This window comes from Rhea pennata, chromosome 3 (genome assembly GCF_028389875.1).
Source record: "Rhea pennata isolate bPtePen1 chromosome 3, bPtePen1.pri, whole genome shotgun sequence".
NCBI lineage: Eukaryota > Metazoa > Chordata > Aves > Rheiformes > Rheidae > Rhea > Rhea pennata.
In genome coordinates, this window is record NC_084665.1 from 52,954,068 (window position 1) to 52,980,083 (window position 26,016).

The 26,016-nt window shown below is 39.4% G+C and overlaps 1 protein-coding gene across 1 annotated transcript in view; it reads left to right on the forward strand.

Annotated features, from left to right (window-relative positions):
• The window catches only part of PRKN (parkin RBR E3 ubiquitin protein ligase), an 887,769-nt gene that overhangs the window by 109,935 nt on the left and 751,818 nt on the right, over positions 1 to 26,016 (forward strand). Inside the window, exon 2 of the mRNA XM_062573703.1 lies at positions 3,061 to 3,301. The gene's annotated coding sequence lies outside the window, so the exon portion shown is untranslated. The remainder of the gene's footprint in view (positions 1 to 3,060; positions 3,302 to 26,016) is intronic.

Genomic DNA, 26,016 nt, shown 5'->3' on the forward strand with positions numbered 1-26,016 from the left:
TTTCTTCGCAATTAGGATATGATCACAATTTTTTTCTTGTACTTCCTCCTTTCTTTTCTTGCAAAGATAAGGAATTATTTTCCTGTCTTTGAAACACAGGGTAAATTCAGTTCAAATGCAGTCAGAAACAGCACTGCAAATTTGGGTTTCCATGCTTGTTACTGCAGTGACTTCCATATTAACTGTACTCAGTGTAGAAATAAAAGGATCTTTTTATTTTTTTTTCTCTTTCTAGCTGTTACCTGTGAAAATTTATCCTGAGATTTGCTAATTAAGCTTCCTTCTGTCTGGCACCTGCCTTATCCTCTCAGTAGTGATGTTCAGTCATCCAAAGTTTATTCTTTTTTCTGATGAAGAGGCATAAGGATGATAAACCCCAACACATTCACCTAGGAGTATTTGTTCATTATTATACAAACAACATTTACTAAGTGAAAACCAGGAATAAGTGACTTGCTTGGTCATATAGATGTATAAGTGCCCAAAGTGCAAATTTTATGTCGGTATTTGAATTATCTGGTGGTTGATACTATCAAAGAGGGAATACTAGATAAGATAGGCCTTTATTTTGTCAGCTCTCCTTTATTTGTAAAGTAACCACATACCTGCCAGGCACAAAGAGAGTTGGACAGGACCCTATACCTTTTAAAGATCAGTTGATCTAAACCATGCACCAGATGTGAATGTCGAAGCGGTCAAGCCTAAGCAAGAGTGACTGAAAGATGCTGTGATGTGGCCAGGGCATTTCCTTTGGCCCCAGTAAGGGTTCCCGCAGCTCTCGCCACCGTCCCTCTTGGTCTTGCTTCTGCACTAGCCCTTCAGTTCTGACTGTAGCAGTGCTTGTGACATCAAGCAGTGAACTGAATCAGGGAACTGATCCCTACTTAAAAAACCAAACAAAACTGAGAAAGACTACAAGTGATGAGAAGAAATAGAAGGAGGTGGGATAGGGGCAGGTTAAAATAAGCAGAACTACCACAAGAGATGCTCATTAAAACATGTTTTGACTGATTCGCAGTTGGCTAGGGGGTTTCAAGGTTGCAAGTTTTTACATATATGCCCATTTCCCTCTGTAATTCTAGTGAAAAGTGAGGAAATCACCTCTGAGCTCCTCATTCTCTTATATCACTAATTTTGTTATTAATTTAAGTTATTAATTTATCTGCTGTAATGCTTTGCAGTATTCTTATTTGGATGAGTTTAGAGTGATAACTCAGGTTTGGGTTTTGTGTTCAGAAATTAAATTACTAAGCTATTTAAATGGATCTTGTTAAAATGTAATGGGCAGCAAGCTGTACAGAAGGCTTTAATGTTAACACAATGTTTTTTAAGTTCAAATCTAATAACTGCATTGTTTGAATATTAAGTCTGCCACATCCTTCCGTGGCAAGTCTCTACGGACACTACTTCACTAGGGAAAGAATGTCTTATTAAAAATTCAAATAAGAAAAGCCTAGATTTTATATTTTAGAATTTCATTACATAAAAAAGAATGAGCAGGGGTGGGAGTGTTGGGAAATAATGCAAGAGAATGTCAAGTAAAATCACTAAATAAACATTTCTCAACTCGGAGGGAGAATGGGGTAGCAGAGAGAGCAGGTAATCAAGTAGGACAATGACAAGGGTATAAACAACACTTAAATGTTCTTAAAGGAATCTTTTTCAATTAAGAGTGCGTGTAATAATTACAAATGCAAACTAAAAATATTAAGGTGCTGGGACAAATGCTTCTGAATTCTCTTTCTGTTTTTCCAAAATGTAGACAGCAATCTATCTTGATGTTTCAGTGCAGACATGACCAACCTGATGATGCTGAGAAGAGTTCGAAAATTATTTTCAAAGTAATCAAACTTCTTTCTGTGAAATTCAAACTTCTTTCTGTGTAACGTGACATTTACACATGATTCATTCATCACTGTGGAGAATGAGGTGTGGATTTCCAGGAGGAATCACCCAAAAAACAATAATGTTCATGATTACAATGAAAGGGTCAATAAAAGCCTTTCTGGAAAGCCCTTCATTAAGGATAAGCACAAATATCTCAAAATAGAGTATGTTTTTTCATCCAGATGAGAAACACTGAAAAATGACATATACTGAGCAGAGATGAAATGTCTGGGAATCTTATGAATGCAAGAATCAGGGAGTTGAAGTCCAGGTCTTCTGAAAGCCCCATAATTATTAATTCTAAGATGATGCTTTGCTTTCCCGTTCTGTGTTTGGAGAATGGAAAAAAATATTTGTCTTCTATGCTGATTTATCATGTGTAGATCTTTCATAAAATCCTTTTTCAGCCTGCTTTTTTCTAAGATCTGGAAAGACTGACTAAGAATTACCTCCGATGATAACTGAGAAAGAGGTTGCTGTATACAAGAGAGACCTCTTGGGCTAACAGGGGGCAATTCTTTTGTTTTGTCAGAAAAGACTATATCAGTCATGATGTTTTCCAAAAGATCCCTTTAATTTCAGGATAATGACTGAATGTGATGGAAAGAATGGAAAATTCATACTGAGTTTACAGCTAATGCCAGATTTAGATTGAGAACTACAATACAGACAAAGAAATAAGTATTGATGTTCATCAGAAGCATCATCTTCCCTGTTTCTTTTTACAGAAATATTTCAGGGAAACTTGGTCCTGAACCTTTGTGACTGTCAAGTTTGACCCTAAATGGGGTTCTGAATAGTGTTTATCAGCATTATCTGTACATACGTATTTTATATATTCAATATTTTTAGCACTTGGCTTAACAGTAATCGTCTCTCTGGAGTTTTTCTTTTTTGCCAGTAACTACTCTTATTTAGAGCTGTTGGCTCTGATCCACCACTTCCTTGTTAAATGTTTAGAATTTGTAAGTGTTGTGACCCTTTTGCCAGTGCAAGTAATCCTAATTCCAGCAATTTACACTTGTCACTTTCCTTTAAACTCCATTACTGCACAGTGAAATTCTGCATGAAATGGCTTGGAGACCATTTAACAAATAACAAATTGGAGATAGAGAGATTTTGTCCCTTATGTCACAATTAATTATTTATTTGGATTTTGGTTTTGTGTTTCAGAACTGTGACCTGACGCAGCAGAGTATTGTTCATGTTGTTCAGAGTCCACAGAAAAGCAGTCAGAAAAAGGATGAGGCGGAAGATAGCCATGCTGGAGGTTCTCTAAAAGGCTTGGAAAAAGAACCTGAAAGTCTAACTCGTGTGGATCTCAGTACCAGCATCCTCCCATCACTCTCTGAAGGGTTAGCTGTTATTCTGGATACTGCAAACAAGAGCATTTCTCTTCCCTCTGACAAATCAGGTAAATCTATGATTTGGTGCAGTTCATTATGTGTACCTGAACATTTGGCTCTTTCTTTCTAGGGTGAACAGTTGTATATGATAGGAAAAAAAAAAGTTATTAAACAAAAAATACAACTATATTAAAAGGTGATGAGCATCTAATATGTCTTCTACAAAAATAACTGTGCTTAGTGGATAAACTGAGTGATTTTTGTGTTGTTTATGTCTCTGACTTTTACTATGCTAATATTTTTACAAATGCTTATAAGCTGACAAAAAACTCAGAGGTCTATGAGTAGACAAAAGTAGTCTCTGAATTTCCATAACAGAAGTTTCCTTAACTAGAATGTTGATTAGCTTAGGCATTGGAAATGTACTTACTTCCTAATCTGTCATAATGTTTTTATATCCATACATTTTATAAAACAGTATTTCTATACAATGGGCTTCTTATTTATAAAAACATAATTGGCAGAAAATATGATGATTCATACTGTGGATTTTAGTCGTTCTTGGTCCACCAAACTATTACTGAGAATCTCTTTTCTTCATTGTAAACAGCCAAATGAGGCACAAGTTAAGTTACTGGCAAACCGATTGTGCTGTAATATTTATAATGGCTCTGGAGAGATATATCCAAGTCAAAAAAGACTACCTTAGATATAGCATGAATAATCTCAGGGTAACCCTCTCACACACATGCATTCTAAGTAACCCTTACTGAAAACTGTGCATGTCCCAAATGAGGAGATGTCACTGAGTGGACCAGATCCCCAGTGGTGATTTGTGGTAGGAGTCCATCAAAGAAGTCATTTTAAAAAAAGACTGGTACACAAATACACTTTTTACAGAATGCAGAAGATAATGCTAAACTCTTATATTCAGAATACGAAAGATAACATATGAATATGACATCTTATGTTCAGAATGCAGAAGGTAATACAGGAATATGATAGAGAGATATCTCTGTGACTCATCTGACCGCAAAAATCATCTCACTTAACATAACGGTTACTGAAACTGCTAAAATAACTTTTAGAGAATTTCTTAAGTAAGTCATGCAGAAAATGTACAATTCACGGGAGGGTCACACAAATGTTCCACAAGTGACTTGATCAACCCCTCACTGCCAGCTAATGATGGATGAGTGCAGTTTACGAACAAATTAGTGCCTGGCTAATGATGCATATCTCCCGTTCTGAATGAAAAACGAGGGAAGAGGGACACATGCCGACTTGCGTGCGGTAAGCTAGGGACGTGGTTTCAGGTGGGGCTCACCGTCCAAAGCCGGATAATGCTGTGAGCTTCTTAATGCTCCTTCTTACTCATTTTGTCACAGCTATGTACAATATCTGCTTGGACTTAACAGCTGTGCTTGACTTTACTGAATTTTTTATACATGCATAGGACATTAACAAATTTTCATGTAGTTTATTTTTCCACATACTGTAGTCTCTGTGAAGCCAAGTACAAACTGATTAGTACCTTGTGTTGTAGCAAATTTTTTCCATAGCCAAATGGCAGTTGAGGGAAATGTATTGAGAATGTTTGTGTGCTAGTTGTATCTGTGATTAAACTGAACAGATTTCTTATCATACAGAAAGAAAGGAAGAGCCTCTGTTAGTGGCTGGCAGTTCTGCCTGGAAGGTTGTTAGTAACAGTTCCTTTTTAATGGCCTGTTACCTTCTCAGCTTGCTGTGATGCTCACTATGAATACTTGTCCTTGCCTCCGTTCAGCTCTGCCGCTTTTGTTAATCCCATGGGAGAATTTGGGTTTTTGTTTTTGTTAGAGTTGGGGGGGGCTTGTTATTTGTCTGTTTTGCTTTGTGGTCACATAATTCATGGAGTTAAGGACTAGTCTGGGTTAAAAATAATGCAGCAAAAAGAAAAGTTAAATCCAGATCAGGTTTCCAATAAGCCTCCCTGCGTAGCAGGCAGGCGCTTGTTTTGGCATAACGGAGAGGAGTCACCGTGGTGGAAATGAGTGGCTGCGGGCTGCGTGCGCCAGCGCTGCCGCTTTTGACTGTGCTTGTCAAGTGCCTCTCCTCAGAGGTGGATGGCTGTGGTGGTGACGAGCCTAAATTAGATGGCTGTGGTGCTGACGAGCCTAAATTAGCCACCTACGCAGCAGGACGAGCCATCACCTTTTTGTGTGCAACCCATCGCGCACCGTGACTACAGGCCAGGTTTAAGCCTACACTTGAGAGGCAAAAGATTCGTTTAATTGATCGCTGTTCAGTCAAACGTGTTTCTCGGCTGTTCCGCGGCAGTAGCAGTAACCTCTAGGAGGCTCCATCTCTTTCAAAGCCCGAGGTACATCCGCGTGGTACCGCAGACACTATGTCTCTGCCCTGCACTTGTTGGATTTTCCTCCCCATTTGGCTTCTGAGGAGAAGGATGTGCAAGTAACTCTTGCAGTGCAGGAGCAGCGTTGCCAAAGCATTTGGCTGGAATACTTGGCAGTTGCACAGTCGAATTATACTGGAGGCTCCCAGGTGATGAGAGGACGCTTGTGTTACGCCGTACTGCTGTTGGGTGAGCGCTTCAGCGGCTGGGCCTTCTGCGTGAAGGCAGCCTGCGGCAGCACTCGGTGACGCCACCGCACACCTGGGTAGCGTGGGTGAGTGTCCCTCTTAGGCGCCAAATGTGCTGCATCGCACAGAGTGGGCACACTTCAAATGCCTGCTTGAAATTCTTTGTGCATGAGACCTGAGAAATTATTTATTATCTTTATCTAAAAATGAATGGGTGATAAAATGTGGGCTCTACTGGCATGCGTACGAACATGCAGCATGCGTTGCTCTGCCGAGTTCAGCGCAGCTCAGTGCGCTCCAGCCAGGTCAGCTGTTGGCATAGAGAGTCACATCGCCATCTTCACATCTTTGCAGACAAAGATCATAACAAAGTTTTTTGTGCCTGCTAAGAAGCACCGTGCGCGATTACTAATGAACGTGTGAAATAAGCTCAGCATGGGACTTTCATGCTTTCATCCTACCTCACACCCCTTCATAGAGAATCTGTCCAATATCAGAGACAAAGTGCTTTGGTAAACAAGACCAAACAAAGCATGTAAGCAAACAAAGCATGTCACAGCATCGGTGTTTGTCAGCAGATGAGTGTACAGAGTGGAGGGACTTTGAACCAGTCTGGCAAACTTGAGGGGTTTTTTGGTCCAGGAGCTGAATATGAGCTTGCAACGTGATGCTGAGTCCAAGAAAGCTCGTGTGATCTTTGGAAGTAGGAAACACTGAGTGGGATGGGGAGTATGCTGTACCTCTGCTTTCGGCACTTGCGTGACTGCAGCTGGAATATAATGAGCAGTCATGATGTCTAAACTTCAAGAAAGCTGCTGAAGAGCTGTTAGAAAGTTCACGGGAAAAGTCGCAAGAATAATCCAAACTTCAGGTCAGGATGGGATCATACGTCGTATATAATCTTGTGGCACCCATGGGAGGGAAAATCTGAAAATGGGGGAATCAGATCTTATAGGCTGGTTTGGGCATAAAGCTATAATAGTCTAGAAGCTGAAAGCAGGCAGACATAAATATCACACACATATTTTAACTTGTCAGGAAATCAACCGCTGATGGAAGTCATCTTGGCTCGTAATGAATTCTCTATATCTGGCCATTTAAATATAAATGCGGGAAGTTATTCTAAAACATATGTCCAACAATAAAGACTGGACTTGAAAGTGGAAATACTATGGACTGTTAGGCAGGAGGTCAGAGTACACAGTCGCAGTGGTTCCCTCTCTAAATCTGTTTATCAACTACCTTTGTCCAGCAAATTTGTAATCTCACAAAACCCCCGTATTGTGACAAGTTTTTTTTTTTCTGTAAACTCATGTTAAGGTTGTTACCAATTTAATTTTTGATTATCCATTATCATTATCAGCTGTTGTATTATATTGTCTAGAATTGATCAACTGTTGGTATCCTAACTTAGGTCAATTTGTTTACAGCTTTTTAGCAGTGCTGATTTGTTTAGTTCCCTAGGATATACCAGTGTCTTCTTGGTCTCCTTATTTCTCCATGTTCCTCTTTTCACAGAGGCAGTGGTGACGTAGACATGCAAAGCTGTAAATTCTGGCAAAAAAAGAGGAAATTGATTCTTTTCCACCTAGTTAGAAAATGTTTTACCAAAACTTAATTTATGTTAAAACCACCTGTCCTGACCAAAAAAAAAAAAAAAAAAAAAAAAAAAAAAAATTAAGGCAGGTAAAACTATCATTAGCAAAACCTTAATGTTTTCAGTGCTTAAAATATTAAAATGATGATCCTGTTTCAGCTCTGTGTGAGAGCCTGATATGTGAAAGACTCAGGCAGACAAGTTTCAAAAGGAAAATCCAGAATTTGGGGTTTGGATAGGCAGGACTGTGCATCATTCTGATGAAATGATGAGAGCTCTGATGAAACAAAAAAAATTATAAATTTAACTGGGTATATGGCTGACACTTTAAGAATGCTTTTTGAATAGTATTCTGCTTATGATGTGTTAGAATTTCTGTGCTTGGTAAGTAATATTACATTTTATTAAGATTCTTCTTATTTAAAAACCTATGAGGATAAGAAATTGTTTTTGTGTCAAGTTTTGTGTGAAGTAAATGGAGTAGTGTGTGTTCCTGACATATTTTAAAATTACATATCAGGTTTCTAAAACTTACACTGTTAAATTAGTTCCAGATCAGGTAACAGTATGATGTGTATCTCCACCTCCCCATTTTAATGTGGCGTTAGGCCGAATGCTCCTAGACTGAAAAATACAACTGGTGCTCTTTCTTATCATCTTTTCGAGAGTGCCACCGAAATGTGAGCACTGATCCATCCAAAATGGCCTCACGCGCTGCAAGAACATCTATATTGATACTCTGAGACATGAAGTTTTGTAAGCGTTCAGCAGCTGAACCAGCCAAACCTAGGACAAGTACAGCAATGAACTTATATTTTCTTGACCTACTTTCGGTTCACTGTGTCAGAAAATGGAATACCTAAGAATTTACCATTGCCTTAAAAAAGAGAAAAAGAAAAAAATCTTTTAAGGTTTCTCTGTATCGTTTAATTGCATTTTTAAATGAGAAACCAATCAGTATGAAGATATTTTCTTTGGTGTGTTTGTAGGAATCATTAATGAATTAATTATAAAATAAATTAGTGAATTAAACCTACTTGTGGTCCACGCTAGTGTAAATCAGTAGTTTGAGGAGGGGAAATCAGTATTCTGTTTAAATTGTGTTCAGTAATTAGGTCCTTTTTTCTGAGTTATCTTGAGTTATTTTCCTTTTTTTGTGAGTTATCAAAGCTTATTCTAAAAACAGCGAGCAGAGTGCTTCCACTGAATTTTCATTCTTAAATTTCTTCAAATAGTAGTACACCATTTAATGGCAGTTACATGGTGCTTACAGTAAAATTCTTTTGACAGGCATTCATTTGGAAAAGATTCATTGGGCTGTACAAGAAAAAGTAATAAATTACTTAGTATGCAACGAATGTATTGTTTCAGCAGACACATTCAAATCACTAGTTAGGTTACTATGGTATTTTCTGATTTGGTGCACTGACAGTTTGCTTTTGTATTAGGATTAAATTCTATAACCACTTTTAATGTGAATGAAAATGCATTATGCACCACATTTTGATTTAGTGTATTTTTGATTCAGAGCTTTTAAAATGCATTATTTTCTGAAGTTTTAAATATGAAATGCAGAATCAATCTGAGTATCAATCTACATCTAGAACAAAAAAGGAAATAATTTGCTTATTTTGAAATAGTGGAATTAAGTATCAGCTCAGCAATAATATACTAGTCCTGATTTTGGCAAATGTTTCAGGGAAGCATGGCTACATCTGTCTTGGTTACCCACTCCGTGAGTGTATTGTATGTACAATTCTGTTGCAGCTGAATAGAGAACACTGTGATGGGGTCGTTGTAAGACTGATAGATCAGACCAATTTTAAAATTTAAAACAAAACTCCATAGAATTCATTCATTAGCCATTTACATTGTGCTATTGGTTAGTTCCTGCATATTGTTAATCATTATCACTATGCATTCAATACACAAACTGTTAGACCTTAACACTTACATCCTAACTTAGTTGAGAATATACAGTACCACAAAGCTGATGCTGTGCTGGTTGCACTGACGGTTATGGTCCTTGTCGTTGCAGAGGATGAGATGATCAGGCCTGTGAGCTCTTCAGCAGAAGAAATCATAACTGAAACAAACTTCTCTTCTTTCTTCTCCTTCTTTCCTTTTCATACTTGATATTTTTGTTCTTGCCCCCTTCCCCAAAGGGAGATCTCATCTGCCTCCTGTACTGCTTGTTTTTGTTTTGCCAGCTACTTTTCCAGGATATTCTGTACCCACAAGATATTCTGCCCATTTACAATCCTTTGTGCTTATTTTGTTCTTAGTTTTGCAAACTTTTGTCACTTTGATGTCTTCTATGTGCAACTACATACTTCTTTTGCTCGTATCTCCTTTGACCATAGTATTTCTCCTTCTTGATCTTTTCAGGAGTTATGGGGAAAACAGATAGCTATGACTGAAATCCTGTTCTTTGCTACGTTATCCCTTCCTTCAGTATAGGCATGCTGTCCACACTAGTCATAAACAGCATAATAACTGCATTTCTGATTAGTCCCTAATTGCATCTTCAAGTATTTTCATCACACAAAAATGAAGAACAGTGATTTGTTTGAGTAGGTTCCATCATCAACCATTGTCAAGAAAGCACTGATCCATGACCTTAATTTGGCAAGAAATAAAGTAGAAATTTTCTAAAATATATTTTTCAGGTATAACTTATTTTAAATAGGTGAAAAAAAACAGGTGTGTAGTGAAAGAAGAGTATGACCGTAACATATTTATATGATGCAGTGAAATTACATTTATTTGTAAATCGATCCTGCTAACTAGCTCCTGTGTATAAAATGAGAATTTCTTTAACGTTTTAAATGAGTTTCCAACACAATTCATAAATGTTCTCAAACTGTGATCCATATTTTAAGCTCTGAGATCCAGAAGGGTATTTATTGGTGATCCATTGAGATTATAATGGTTCACAGTGCTCCACTTCCTCATTTTCAGCTCATTTTCATGTCAGAATCAGATCAGTATATGTTAAGTGCTCCCTCTTGATTAGTTGCTCTAGTTTCTTGAATGACAGTTTATGCATACCTTTTGAGGTAAGGGAAGACATTCCATGAGACAACACTTCTAGTTAAAAGTTGCACATAATATGATAATGTTTCTGGAACCGTGCTCTAGTTTTTGATTCACAGTGTATAAGAAGTTTTCTGGATACAATCACATCTCAACCATATTGATGAAAGAGCAACTATGCGAGATCAAACCAGTTGTCTTATCCAAATCTCATACTCTTCCTCTCTTAGTACTTATTTTGTATCTGATACTTCAGAAGAAAGAAGGTATTCATATCATATAATATTACGTATAGATTCCTTTTTGCAGGTAATTGACTCTGTCTGATTGTCCTTCAGGTATGCTTTCTGGGTATGTTGACACCAAAGATAACAGCATTCTTTAATCTGAGCTTTGAAACGGGGCTTGCTGAACAGTGTTCAGTCTCAATTCATGATTTAATTTGAGGATTTTTCACCCCACTAATTAACTATTGCTAATTCTATAAAAACTTCTTTTAAAATAGTTAAGTTTAGGAAAATACTCTGGTTATTCTGCTTCCCGTAGGGTTATAAAAATTTGCCATTACCAAGTCCTTGGATGTTGATGCTTACATACATTATGTCTCTGTTAGGGTTATTGACCCTTGACAAGTCACTGCTGCAGTACTTCCTAGTTCTAAATATAAAAATTGATATCCCCTCTTGACCTTCCAGCAACAGCAAAAAGTGATTTTTTAAGACATTAGCATAATAGAACCTTTTCAATAAAATGATAAATTGAGCCCATTTCAGAAAACAGAACACACACTTGATAATTTATTGCAGTCAGTGACATGCTGGAGACCTCATTCGTATCATATGCTTTTAACTCTGATGAGAGTGAAGCCATTTTCCCACACCTTGCAAGTCTGTAAAATTCATTTGAGAGGAGAAATGTTCTTTTCTACTAGCGCCAAAAGCACTTCTGGGAATGCTCATCTTTACATGACATAATTATCTCTCATGAACATGTCTAATTACTTTATTGTTTTTAAAGGCCCTTTCATGTTAATTGAAGCCGATAACATTTGCTAGCTCCCCTGTGTCAAGGGGGAGGCAGGGAGCACTGCTGTGTCCTTGGAATGTATTTTGATTGTTTATGGGTGAAAGCATAGATGGGCTTTCTTCTGCAAATGCAGAACCCTCAACTTTATGCCACCGGCTGGTGGTGGCATTTGTAGATGGGAAATGTTCTGTGTTGATTAAACAAAACTATGCATGTTATGTTTTCCAGATAATTGTTGGCATGAATTGTTGGCTTACATGAGAGCAGGAAACAAAGGGAAAATAGCACTTAGGAAACACCTCCTATGTGTAAAAACACAGCAATAGACAAGTAGGGTGATTCTTATTTAACAAAGATATTATTTATTATATTATATTATACTATATTATATTAATTATAAGGCTCAAGTAGGAAGAATGCTTTGTTTAAAGTCATTTAACAAAACATTTGCTGCCTCTACTGTGTGACTTAGCACTTGCACTACATGGTCTCTGTTAAAACGTCTTTCTGCTCAAAATGACATATGAGACTTATTCTTTCCTCAAATCACATGCCTGAGTTTCATTAATGTCTTTGGGAGTTCTGTGCACACAGCAAGGATACAGAAAGAACAGACCTGTTAGAAGGGCTTGATCAACAAAAAGTAATTATATGCAACAGATATAGTTTAATAAATTCAGTTGATACAAGGAGGTAAAAAATAGCCATACAAAACATATCCTGCTCTCTCTTTATAAGGACAAATAGCTTCAATGGGACTAAATTTGAACTTACTTGAAAGAAAAAGATCATTGCTTTAGGCAAGAGATGATAGATTCTCTGTATTTTTTAGACAAAGCAATGCTTGTGATAGAAAAATGGACAGTTAATTCAAAAGATTTATTTCTTATTCACAGAAAAACAATATCGAAGTCAGTGCAGGCTCCTCCATTGCTTTGCCAAAATGTCTGTAGGCTTTTGCCATTAGCTTTCTTAGGGTCAAGGTTTCATATTTGGACTGCTACATGGGTGATTATTGTTAGAAATGCTAATGTAGTGGCCTTCATGTCCATTCGGGCTTCTCACTGGGGACTGCCAAAAAGGATTTCAGCTGTTTCATTCTTTTGGGTTGTTTGTTTGATTTTTTTAGAGAATATTGAACCATTGGAAACCAAACTGAGATTATACATCGAATCTCCAAAAATCCCTCAGAGTAAGCTTTTTTTCTCCTACTCTGAGGGATCTTCAGCTTCATGCTGCAGTCTGGCTAAATCTGTCATATGAAGTCCTCATGAGAGAACACTGCCTACGTTATACCCACAAAGAGTATTACAAAATTAAAACAAAATGAAGATCCATGCTATACAAACAAGCATTGCCATAGGTAATTACCAAATATTTGCCGCAAGCTTCTGGAATACTGATGTTCTACAGGATCCGCTAGCATTGGGTAGTCTTTCCTGCTCGGCGCATGCTGGACTTCTGTGGGCTTACAGCATTTGGGATCAAATTATCACAGGGACAGAAAATAATTCAAGATAGATGTTGTGTTCTTTGATCTGACTTTCACTTACGAGACAGCATGCTACAATGGCCTGCAAGAGAAACTGTCTGGAATATTTCTGAATTAGATTATGTGTGTCATAACAACACTTTCTGTACAACCACTATTTCAGAATCACAGTTCCTTCAGGAGTGTGTCCAGGGTCTGGAAGTTCCTGTTCAATGGCCAACTTTAAGACTCACGATTAGCCTTTTTAATCTTTTTATTCACTGATACATCTGAAACTGCATCCTGTAAGCTTATCTGTGCTGTGGGCTTTGGTATTTAGTCTCAGGTCCTTTGCCTTAAGAGCACATCAGGTTCTGATTTAGCAGTTATATCTGACTGCTACCATAACTAGCATTTGCAGCTGAATGCTTCAAACAGTTTTGACAGTCTCCATTCCTAAAATTCTGTCTACATTTGTGCACTAGAATATCTCTAACTGAACTTTCACTTAAAATGCAGGCCCATCTGGTCCATAGATTTTTGTTTTTTACTGTCTTGTATATTTTTTATATCTATTTAACTATCCTCCTACCCAGCAACACAAAGATTAAACAATCAAGACAGCAACTGCATCCTGCAGCAAAGAGTCCCTGGGGACTTCTAGAGCCAAAACATTTGCTGAGCACTAGGGCACTCTTTCCAAGCTTCCGTGGTGATGTACCACTGAAAAGGTGACTGACATAATTCTGTGGCTCTTTACATTTACTTGTCAAAAGACAGAAAAAAAGGGAGAAACGTGGTTGTGGTGATGGGGGCTTGAGGGGTGGGTGAAAAAGCAGTGCACCCAGTTGGAGGCTTAGAGGATAAAATATGATGGAGGAGAGGGAGATACTGCCTGGAAAGGAAGAAGTGCATAAGACAGGAAGGAGAACAAACATGCAGGAGAACTAGTGAAACAGATGGATCTTGGAGGTGAGCTCAAAAACATCACATTTGGGAACCTTGCTAGCTTCCCTCCTGCAGGTCTCTCTCTCTCTCATTGTGAAGAGAAATCCAGCGAGTCTGATTTAGATTAAATTATTGCACTGCCCTGGAGCCCTTTGGCTTTGGAAGTTTCCTTGCCAGCCTGGCACTGGTTGGTGCCAAGGGCTGGCTCCCTGAGCTCTGTTGTGTGCTCCTGCAGGTATTGGGTTGTGACTGCTGCAGCAGCAGCTTTTGTCAAGAAGATGCAAGAAATTCTGTGTCAAATAAAGGTGTTACCTCTCCTCTACATTCTCTCTCTTAAGTTAGAGATTTTTCAGGTAAATTTAATTTATAGATATAGATGTGAGCAAATACATTTTATTTCTGCCATCCAGGCACAAAAACAGTAGAGTACCTTTTGAGTAAGCAGCAGAAAGGTGGCTATTAATCTACCACTCTCTATTTAATCAGTGAGTGTAGATACATAAAACATCCTCATTAAATATTGCCATCTGTAAATATAGCATCTATTCTGCTGTTTTTCCTTGATCTGTGAACGTATTTCATTTTACTGTCCCTATTCTTGTGTAGCCTCACATAGTTCAGGTCCTGAAATCTCTTTCTTTTCGTGAGTGGCTTTCTATTTTTTCATTCAGTAATTTCCATTCAGGTTTTTGTTCTGTTACAAACTTACGAGGACTTTTTTCTGTGAGAATAGCCAAGCTGATTTTGTCAAGAATACATCTTATTCCTGCAGAAGAAAATTTCAACTGATGTGATCAAAACTCCTAAAACTCTGAGAGTTGCATCTATTTCTGAGACACTTATTGATCTACCATGTCAGTCAGTTCTCCAGACTAAAGGGTTCTTCTAGTCAGTTATATTTGCTGTAAATAGGGCAGAACTACCATTGATTACTTCCTGCTCAGGTACAAGTACAGCAAGAATCTGAGTTAAGGGCTAGAGAAGAGTTCTAGACAATAACTTAATTGTTTCCTAGATTAACATGAGTCTGCACTGAATAGCACACGAAAATCTATTTGTGTGCTATTCACAGCACACGAAGCTGTGAGATCAAAGCGAAGATTAGACATTCAAGTAAAATGCGAAGTTTCAGAAGTTTAATTTTTTTACTGATGGCTTTATTTCTGATGAAGGTAGCTGGGAGGCATCTAGATGAAATCTTTTCTGAGGCTGCAAGAATGTCCTCTAAATTATGGTATGACTTGGGAATTCAGCACTAGGAAAGAGAGCCCCTGCCATGCATTTGTGCAACAGTCAAAAGGGTTGTGTGGAAGGAAACAGTGGAAAAAGTGCTTTCTTACATTCATATGAGACAGGAGAAGAAGAACTAGCTTTTGTAGAGATCAAGAGGTACGAAGTACACTCCAAGTTAAGTGTGCAAAATCATCTTTAAACATTTTGGTTTAATTTCAGCAAAATCATTCCCCCAAAGCAATTGGCTTAATTGACTGGTGTGGCACTACAGAAACAACTAAGAGTTAAGCGGGCAGCCACTGGTTCAAAGTGTCACACTAATCGGCAAGTCAGGTTATGACCAGTTGGTAAGGCACTGTTCTGCGTGTAGTGTGGCGAGGAGTAGCTTATCAATAGTTCATGTGACAGGAACTCATTGGGCAGAGAGTTTCCTAAATTAACAGGTTGAAGAATGATAATAGGACTTGATTTAAATTAATCTGGAGAAGAGAATTGCTATGCACTTTAGTCTCTACAATGCAATGAGCAGTTAATACTAATATCACATCTAAATATCACATCTAAATATCACATCAAGTATCAAGAATATCTAACAGTTGATGAACTAGAGAATATATTGACAAATGAACCATATGATATACTGATAATTTCTCCTACTCCTGCAGGCCCACATATTATTGCATTCATCCTTGATCATAACTTCACATTTCAGAAAAAGGGGTAATTATAAATTAGAATGACAGAATACTAGTTATAATCTTAGAAATATCACCTTTGGTTATTTTAAGTGTTTAAATACTAGTTTAATTTCTTCTGATAGAGGAGCCTTGTATTCCTTTTGGACAGTAAAGTGAATTTTCTGGTTGTTTACGAAGATGATCAAGTCAACAGGTATTCTGACTGGAGACCCCCCAGGGTTTTTCCCTAAAGTGCAGTGAGAATGGCTTTGTGCTGAAGGTCAAAGCTATCATAGGCAGAATCCTGTATCTTTAGAAAGCAAATGAGATAAATAGATTGGAGGTATCATTACCCTACTGGGGGAAAATTTTCAGATATGTTGAGATAACCGTAAGTTGGAAAGATGTAACTAGCTTATATCACTGTTTCAGTGATTGGGAAAGTTATTTCCATGTTTGTTAAGTCATAGACAACAGGTGCCTAGTGGGCTGTACATGTAGATATGTAAGAGAGATAAGTATGAAAATGATGCAGTTGCCATACTGTTACAATACAGGATGGTTAAGTGCCATTTTTTACACAATGATTTCCATTTTTCAGGACATGCCTTCAAGAGGGAGATTATCAACTGATATAAATCCTGTACCTTCTTTAGAAGCCAAAAAGTATCTTCTTCAGAATACTACTTCTAATAAAATAGTAAGCTATTCATGTCATTAAATAGTGACTTTTATAAACTAAGTGGTTCAATCTGAAGTATTGGTGCCGGTTTGGCACTTTCTTGCTATAGTGAAAAATACTGTGTCAAGTGAATTATAGATACATCTTTCTAGAGCAAGTTTCCAGTTCTTTATTATTTCTAAGAGAAGTAAATCATCTTTAAAATTCTAGTTCTGAGGAACACTCAGAGTTAAGAGCATGACATGCAGGCACTGAGAATGAAAAGGAATACTATAAATCAATCAGAAAGGCAATGTCTGTTGTACATTGCTGTTGTGTGAAATTTTGAAACATGCTGAAGTATTTTATATATCAAAAGTACTGGCAAGTTATCTAGTATTTTACTGGACAGTCCTGTTTTCACTAGTTGTTTCTTTTCTGCTAGAATAAAGATGTAGTGCTCATTAAGAAAAATGAAAGAATGTGCAGTTAGCTGTGTAGTCATGAGTCAGATAAGCAGTTACTTGTCATGTTTTTCTTTATTTAAATACAGTATGATTGTAGACAGTATAAATAAGCTTAGAGAGCTCTCTTGCCTTAAACAGAGCACCAGTTACAAACAGCAATATTATTATAACATTTTAGTATTGAGTACTTGTCTTTATCTCCAGAAATTCTAAAGCTCCACAGTCAGTGTTGTATGCACAGACATAACAATTCAGTCTGTATAATTGATTGTGTGACTGTTATACGTGTCTCAGTATCACTGGTGGCAATCCTTGAAACCAGTAGCTGTGATCCAGCACCTGCGGGACAAACAGTAAAGCTGGAAGGATGCACACATTGGTGTGGCTTCCAAACAGGGATGATTCACAAAATCTTGAAGAAACATGTATTTGTTGAACTCTCTCAATCTTTTAGTTTATAATGAAATAATGCTGTTTCCTATATGTTCAGTCAGGCTAGGCAGTATCTTCTTATCCTTATGATAACGTGAAAGGCTTGAGAAATAAGTTCCTTTGTTTGTCCCCCTATACTAGGACTGAGAAAAATGGAGGCTATGTTAGGGCAATTCATTAACTTTTCGGTTTCCATCTATTTATTGAGGTTGTGTTCTCATTCTTAGCTTCCAGAGTGTTCCTTTGGATCATCTCATAGAAAGCTGTAGCTTTCATTAATATTTATACAAGTTATATCTCAAATACTTTTCCAAAAATGTTTGTGCCCTCTTTTGGTTAACTAATATGAACAGTTAATACTACCAGACACATTTTTTAAAAAAGGTTATAACACTATCCCTAAAATATTTATAACCTTTAGTTTTTATTCTTCCTAAGTATTTATCACTGACCCATAAAGAAAAGTGTTACTTTTTTTTCTGCGGCATTTTCTCATCCTACCTGCATTAAATATGATGATGTCTATTTTGTTTTCCTTATGATATATCTTATGCAAGCAATATTTTGAACTAATTGTTGCTGGTTTGGATTTCTAAAATTGATTTGTTGTTGGTTTCACTTTCTAAAAATTTTCATAAGGTTTACAACTGTTTTTCTTTCTTCTATCTTAGACTGTGGCCTGTCAGTGGCCTATGCGTTTCTTTTATTAAATGTTGACTAGAGCATTTTTCAAGGTCTATATTAGCTTCTTCAGCCTTTCACTATTATATGTTTATTGGTTTATAAATATATTTATGCTATCAGATTGTTTTTGCAATGAAGATCTCTGGACAACTTGCGTAGTATTTGGAGCTGTAACTCTTAAAAAGAGTAGGTTTATGTGGGAGAAACTGTAGGATAATTTTAAAGAATAGATACAAAGTTGGTGGAGCTAATTTTTTTTTAATTCAAGTTTCAGTACAATTCCTTTTTATTGCCTTGTTTTCAGATTTTGAATAATGGGATTTATAGTGGATATAACGAAGCTATGTTAATTGCACAATATTAAAGCTAACTGATTTTTAAATGACAGTCATTTTCTAAGGGCCTCTCTGTTGGTAATTGTAGTAACTACTGTTTGGCTGACTAACTTGTCTTGTTCAGGGAAAAAGAAGTGATTTTAGGGAGAAAGGAATTTCCAAATGGAAGGATTGAATGTGATTTGAATCAGTGCTGAGGAGAAGTGTTTAAACTCAATAGTGTAAAACTAAGAGAAGATTGGGTGTCTGTAACAAAAGGAAGATAGCTGATGACAGGTGGATACCACAGTTGTCTGCACCAAGAAGAGGGATCTGAACTGATGTGTATCTTCTGCCTGTAAGCTGCCTAGCTATCTAATTACTGGCTTCTAAATATATTAGGATAATCTCCTTCCATTAAATAAATAGTCTATTAGTAACTTGTACAATGCTTTCTCTTTTCCGGTAGTTGATACTTGTCACTTGATGTATTAGTCAATATTTTCAAAAGTTCAATATTTAATTTTAAGCATTTTGAAGTCTATATGTGTGTAAAAGTGTGTGTGCTTTACCTATGTTGAATTTTTTAAGTGGAAGGATGCTTGTGAGAAATAATTTCAGTTAGAATTAATTTTCATTTTGCTTATATTTGTTATAATAATTGTATTGAAGTATCTTATTGCTAACATGAACTTACAGTAGAACCTCTCCCCCCAAAAAATATTTCATTATGCTGTGTTGATGCTATACATAAACATGCTTTACATTATTTCCCTTTTGATAAAAATTTAATTTATATTTCGTGAAAATAGGATCATTGCATTCAAAGTTGGAGTTCTGTGGCACTGCAGCTATCCATATAGTCCCTATATAAAATCACATGCTTCATATCTTTTCACCGTTTTGCTGCAAATAGCATGTACCATTTTGTTTGTCATTCTTAGAGCTTTCAAAAGAGCGATAGGCATTGCTGGTAAATATATGTGTACTTGTGAATGAGACTGATGATTAAGATGAAAGCATTTTTTGCTCAGAGCTCAAGGACTTTTAAGTTTTAGCTCATCAAAGGAAGATAAATTTATAGCATATTATTTACCATGTTCCCTTTAGTCAGACCCTCATAGTAATGTTATCTAGTATATAAAATAGCTGTATGAAATAACAGCCCTTTCTTACACTTTTTAATCATTACAGTGAGGTGTCCTTCTTGAAAGTTGCTGATACTTTTATCTGCTCTGTGTTCTACATTCTGCCGGTCCAGCCCTTATCTTTTCCTAGCTCATCTCTGATATAATACAACAATTTAGCTTTATGCATTCTGTCAGGGAGAATATTCTTTTCCCTAATCATTCTTTATTTTGTGCCTTTTTTCAGAGTTAAAATGTGATTTCTTCATTGTTAATTTCCTTTACTGTTTTTATACCTTTTTGATCGTGTCTCTGGCTCTCATCTCCAACACTCAACTTCACCGCTTATGCAAAATATGCCTTTGATAGTATCAAATCAAAATGTTCCTGTCTGATTCTTTTTCCCATATTATGCAAGGAGCTGCTTTTACTAACAACTTCATATGCATCTTGTGCTCCAGCTATTTAAAAGTGGAGTACCTCGGCCAGTCTATTGCTTGCTAACTGAGGAAAATCTGCAGCCAGCACTAGCGAACTGCTCTTGCCCCATGATGTTCAACAGTTGACAGTTTTTGTCTTTTCTGCTTCCTGGCAGGATGTGTTCGCAAATAGTACTTCATTAATTTAATTTTGTAAAATTTATGTAGTAATTCAAAAAGATTTTCATTGCCATTGCCTCCCTATACAATGCCGTCTCCCAGCTGGTTTCTTTAGTTCTGTGTCCTTCTTTATTCACTGCTTCAATTTCCACACTCTTGTTGTTTTCATAAAGCGGTCAGTTCTTCAGTACCTTCATCTCTCCATGATTACCACCCATCATTCCCATCCATTATTCCCATAGGTAGCAGCTATTCCCATCATTGCCACATAGGCAGGAATCTCAGCCAAACACTTTCGAGTCACATTTAAATAAACATTTTCTACATGTTAATAGAGAAAATGTTCTGGGAGCAATATTGCAGCAGCCTAATATTTCCTTTACCTTACTCCTCACACCTTCATTCCACTTGGGGCTTGACGCTTCGCATCTTTCCTAACCCTAACCCTAACCCTAACCCTAATGCCCACCATGGCCATAGAACCAGCAGGACCACTGTGGTCTTCAATGGAGAAAATGTGCTGGGAGCAATATTACTGCAGCCTCACATTTCCTTTGCCTTGCTCTTCACACCTCCACTCCACATGGGGTTCTATGCTTTATGGCTTTCCTAACCCTAACCCTAACACTAATACTAAAACCCAGCATGTCCGTAGACCACGAGGCCTATTGCTGTGTTCAATGGGGAAAATATCTTGAGACCAATATTGCTGCAGCCTGACATTTCCTTTGCCTTGCTCTTCACACCTCCACTCCACATGGGGCTCTATGCTTTATGGCTCTCCTAACCCTAACCCTAACCCTAACCCTAACCCTACTGCTAAAACCCAGCATACAAATAGTCCACCAGAGCCATTGCTGTGTTCGAAGGGGAAAATATCCTGGGAGCAATATTGCTGCAGCCTGACATTTCCTTTGCCTTGCTCTTCACACCTCCACTCCACATGGGGCTCTATGCTTATGGCTTTCCTAACCCTAACCCTAATGCTAAAACCATTATGGTCATAGTCCACCAGAGCCATTGCTGTGTTCGAAGGGGAAAATATCCTGGGAGCAATATTGCTGCAGCCTGACATTTCCTTTGCCTTGCTCTTCACACCTCCACTCCACATGGGGCTCTATGCTTATGGCTTTCCTAACCCTAACCCTAACCCTAACCCTAACCCTAACCCTAACCCTACTGCTAAAACCCAGCATACCAATAGTCCATCAGAGCCATTGCTGTGTTCGAAGGGGAAAATATCCTGGGAGCAATATTGCTGCAGCCTGACATTTCCTTTGCCTTGCTCTTCACACCTCGACTCCACATGGGGCTCTATGCTTTATGGCTCTCCTAACCCTAACCCTAATGATATAACCCAGCATGGCCATAGGCCACCAGGACCATTGCTGTATTCAATGGGGAAAATATCCTGGGTGCAATATTGCTGCAGCCTGACATTTCCTTTGCCTTGCTCTTCACACCTCCACTCCACATGGGGCTCTATGCTTTATGGCTTTCCTAACCCTAACCCTAACCCTGATGCTATAACCCTCATGGTCATAGTCCACCAGAGCCATTGCTGTGTTCGAAGGGGAAAATATCCTGGGTGCAATATTGCTGCAGCCTGACATTTCCTTTGCCTTCCTCTTCACACCTCCACTCCACATGGGTCTCTGTGCTTTATGGCTTTCCTAACCCTAACCCTAACCCTAACCCTAATGCTAAAACCCAGCATACCAATAGTCCATCAGAGCCATTGCTGTGTTCGAAGGGGAAAATATCCTCGGAGCAATATTGCTGCAGCCTGACATTTCCTTTGCTTTGTTCTTCACACCTCCACTCCACATGGGGCTCTATGCTTTATGGCTTTCCTAACCCTAACCCTAACCCTAACCCTAATGCTAAAACCCAGCATACCAATAGTCCATCAGAGCCATTGCTGTGTTCGAAGGGGAAAATATCCTGGGAGCAATGTTACTGCAGCCTCACATCTCCTCTGCCTTGCTCTTCACACCTCCACTCCACTTGGGGCTCTATGCTTTATGGCTTTCCTAACCCTAACCCTAACCCTGATGCTATAACCCAGCATCGCCATAGGCCACCAGGACCATTGCTGTGTTCAATGGGGAAAATATCCTGGGAGCTATATTGCTGCAGCCTGACATCTCCTCTGCCTTGCTCTTCACACCTCCACTCCACATAGGGCTCTATGCTTTATGGCTTTCCTAACCCTAACCCTAACCCTAAACTTACTGCTAATACTCAGAATGCAAATAGTCCACCAGAGCCATTGCTGTGTTCGAAGGGGAAAATATCCTGGGAGCAATATTGCTGCAGCCTGACATTTCCTTTGCATTGCTCTTCACACCTCCACTCCACATGGGGCTCTATGCTTTATGGCTTTCCTAACCCTAACCCTAACCCTAACCCTAACCCTAACCCTAACCCTAACCCTAACCCTAATGCTGAAACCCTCATGGTCATAGTCCACCAGAGCCATTGCTGTGTTCGAAGGGGAAAATATCCTGGGAGCAATATTGCTGCAGCCTCACATTTCCTTTGCCTTGCTCTTCACACCTCCACTCCACATGGGGCTCTATGCTTTATGGCTCTCCTAACCCTAACCCTATCCCTAACCCTAATGCTATAACCCAGGATGGCCATAGGCCACCAGGACCATTCCTGCATTCAATGGGGAAAATATCCTGGGAGCAATATTGCTGCAGCCTGACATTTCCTTTGCCTTGCTCTTCACACCTCCACTCCACATGGGGCTCTATGCTTTATGGCTTTCCTAACCCTAACCCGAACCCTGATGCTATAACCCAGGATGGCCATAGGCCACCAGGACCATTGCTGTATTCAATGGGGAAAATATCCTGGGAGCAATGTTACTGCAGCCTCACATCTCCTCTGCCTTGCTCTTCACACCTCCACTCCACATGGGTCTCTATGCTTTATGGCTCTCCTAACCCTAACCCTAACCCTAATACTATAACCCAGCATGGCCATAGTCCACCAGGACCATTGATGTATTCAATGGGGAATGTATCCTGGGAGCAATGTTACTGTAGCCTCACATCTCCTCTGCCTTGCTCTTCACACCTCCACTCCACATGGGGCTCTATGCTTTATGGCTTTCCTAACCCTAACCCTAACCCTAACCCTAATGCTAAAACCGTTATGGTCATAGTCCACCAGAGCCATTGCTGTATTCAATGGGGAAACTATCCTGGGAGGTATATTGCTGCAGCCTTACATTTCCTTTACCTTGCTCTTCACACCTCCACTCCACATGGGGCTCTATGCTTTATGGCTTTCCTAACCCTAACCCTAACCCTAACCCTAAACCTACTGCTAATACCCAGCATACAAATAGTCCACCAGAGCCATTGCTGTATTCAATGGGGAAAATATGCTGGGAGCAATATTGCTGCAGCCTGACATTTCCTTTGCCTTGCTCTTCACACCTCCACTCCACATGGGGCTCTATGCTTTATGGCTTTCCTAACCCTAACCCTAACCCTAACGCTAAAACCCTTATGGTCATAGTCCACCAGAGCCATTGCTATGTTCAATGGGGAAAGTATCCTGGGAGCAATGTTACTGTAGCCTCACATCTCCTCTGCCTTGCTGTTCACACCTCCACTCCACATGGGGCTCTATGCTTTATGGCTTTCCTAACCCTAACCCTAACCCTAATGCTAAAACCGTTATGGTCATAGTCCACCAGAGCCATTGCTGTATTCAATGGGGAAACTATCCTGGGAGGTATATTGCGGCAGCCTTACATTTCCTTTGCCTTGCTCTTCACACCTCCACTCCACATGGGGCTCTATGCTTTATGGCTTTCCTAACCCTAACCCTAACCTAACCCTAATGATAAAACCGTTATGGTCATAGTCCACCAGAGCCATTGCTGTGTTCAATGGGGAAAATATCCTGGGAGCAATATTGCTGCAGCCTTACATTTCCTTTGCCTTGCTCTTCACACCTCCACTCCACATGGGGCTCTATGCTTTATGGCTTTCCTAACCCTAACCCTAACCCTAACCCTAACACTAAAACTCAGCATACAAATAGTCCACCAGAGCCATTGCTGTGTTCGAAGGGGAAAATATGCTGGGAGCAATATTGCTGCAGCCTGACATTTCCTTTGCCTTGCTCTTCACACCTCCACTCCACATGGGGCTCTATGCTTTATGGCTTTGCTAACCCTAACCCTAACCCTAACCCTAACGCTAAAACCCTTATGGTCATAGTCCACCAGAGCCATTGCTATGTTCAATGGGGAAAGTATCCTGGGAGCAATGTTACTGTAGCCTCACATCTCCTCTGCCTTGCTCTTCACAAATCCACTCCACATAGGTCTCTATGCTTTATCGCTCTCCTAACCCTAACCGTAACCCTAAACCTACTGCTAATACCCAGCATACAAATAGTCCATCAGAGCCATTGCTGTGTTCGAAGGGGAAGATATCCTGGGAGCAATATTGCTGCAGCCTGACATTTCGTTTGCCTTGCTCTTCACACCTCCATTCCACATGGGGCTCTATGCTTTATGGCTCTCCTAACCCTAACCCTAACCCTAACCCTAACGCTAAAACCCTCATGGTCATAGTCCACCAGAGCCATTGCTATGTTCAATGGGGAAAGTATCCTGGGAGCAATGTTACTGTAGCCTCACATCTCCTCTGCCTTGCTCTTCACCCCTCCACTCCACATGGGGCTCTATGCTTTATGGCTTTCCTAACCCTAACCCTAACCCTGATGCTATAACCCTCATGGTCATAGACCACCAGAGCCATTGCTGTGTTCGAAGGTGAAAATATCCTGGGAGCAATATTGCTGCAGCCTGACATTTCCTTTGCCTTGCTCTTCACACCTCCACTCCACATGGGGCTCTATGCTTTATGGCTTTCCTAACCCTAACCCTAACCCTGATGCTATAACCCTCATGGTCATAGTCCACCAGAGCCATTGCTGTGTTCGAAGGGGAAAATATCCTGGGAGCAATATTGCTGCAGCCTGACATTTCCTTTGCCTTGCTCTTCACACCTCCACTCCACATGGGTCTCTGTGCTTTATGGCTTTCCTAACCCTAACCCTAACCCTGCTGCTAAAACCCAGCATTCCCATAGTCCACCAGAGCCATTGCTGTGTTCGAAGGGGAAAATATCCTCGGAGCAATATTGCTGCAGCCTGACATTTCCTTTGCTTTGTTCTTCACACCTCCACTCCACATGGGGCTCTATGCTTTATGGCTTTCCTAACCCTAACCCTAACCCTAATGCTAAAACCCAGCATACCAATAGTCCATCAGAGCCATTGCTGTGTTCGAAGGGGAAAATATCCTGGGAGCAATGTTACTGCAGCCTCACATCTCCTCTGCCTTGCTCTTCACACCTCCACTCCACTTGGGGCTCTATGCTTTATGGCTTTCCTAACCCTAACCCTAACCCTGATGCTATAACCCAGCATCGCCATAGGCCACCAGGACCATTGCTGTGTTCAATGGGGAAAATATCCTGGGAGCTATATTGCTGCAGCCTTACATTTCCTTTGCCTTGCTCTTCACACCTCCACTCCACATAGGGCTCTATGCTTTATGGCTTTCCTAACCCTAACCCTAACCCTAAACTTACTGCTAATACTCAGAATGCAAATAGTCCACCAGAGCCATTGCTGTGTTCGAAGGGGAAAATATGCTGGGAGCAATATTGCTGCAGCCTGACATTTCCTTTGCCTTGCTCTTCACACCTCCACTCCACATGGGGCTCTATGCTTTATGGCTTTCCTAACCCTAACCCTAACCCTAACCCTAACCCTAATGCTGAAACCCTCATGGTCATAGTCCACCAGAGCCATTGCTGTGTTCGAAGGGGAAAATATCCTGGGAGCAATATTGCTGCAGCCTCACATTTCCTTTGCCTTGCTCTTCACACC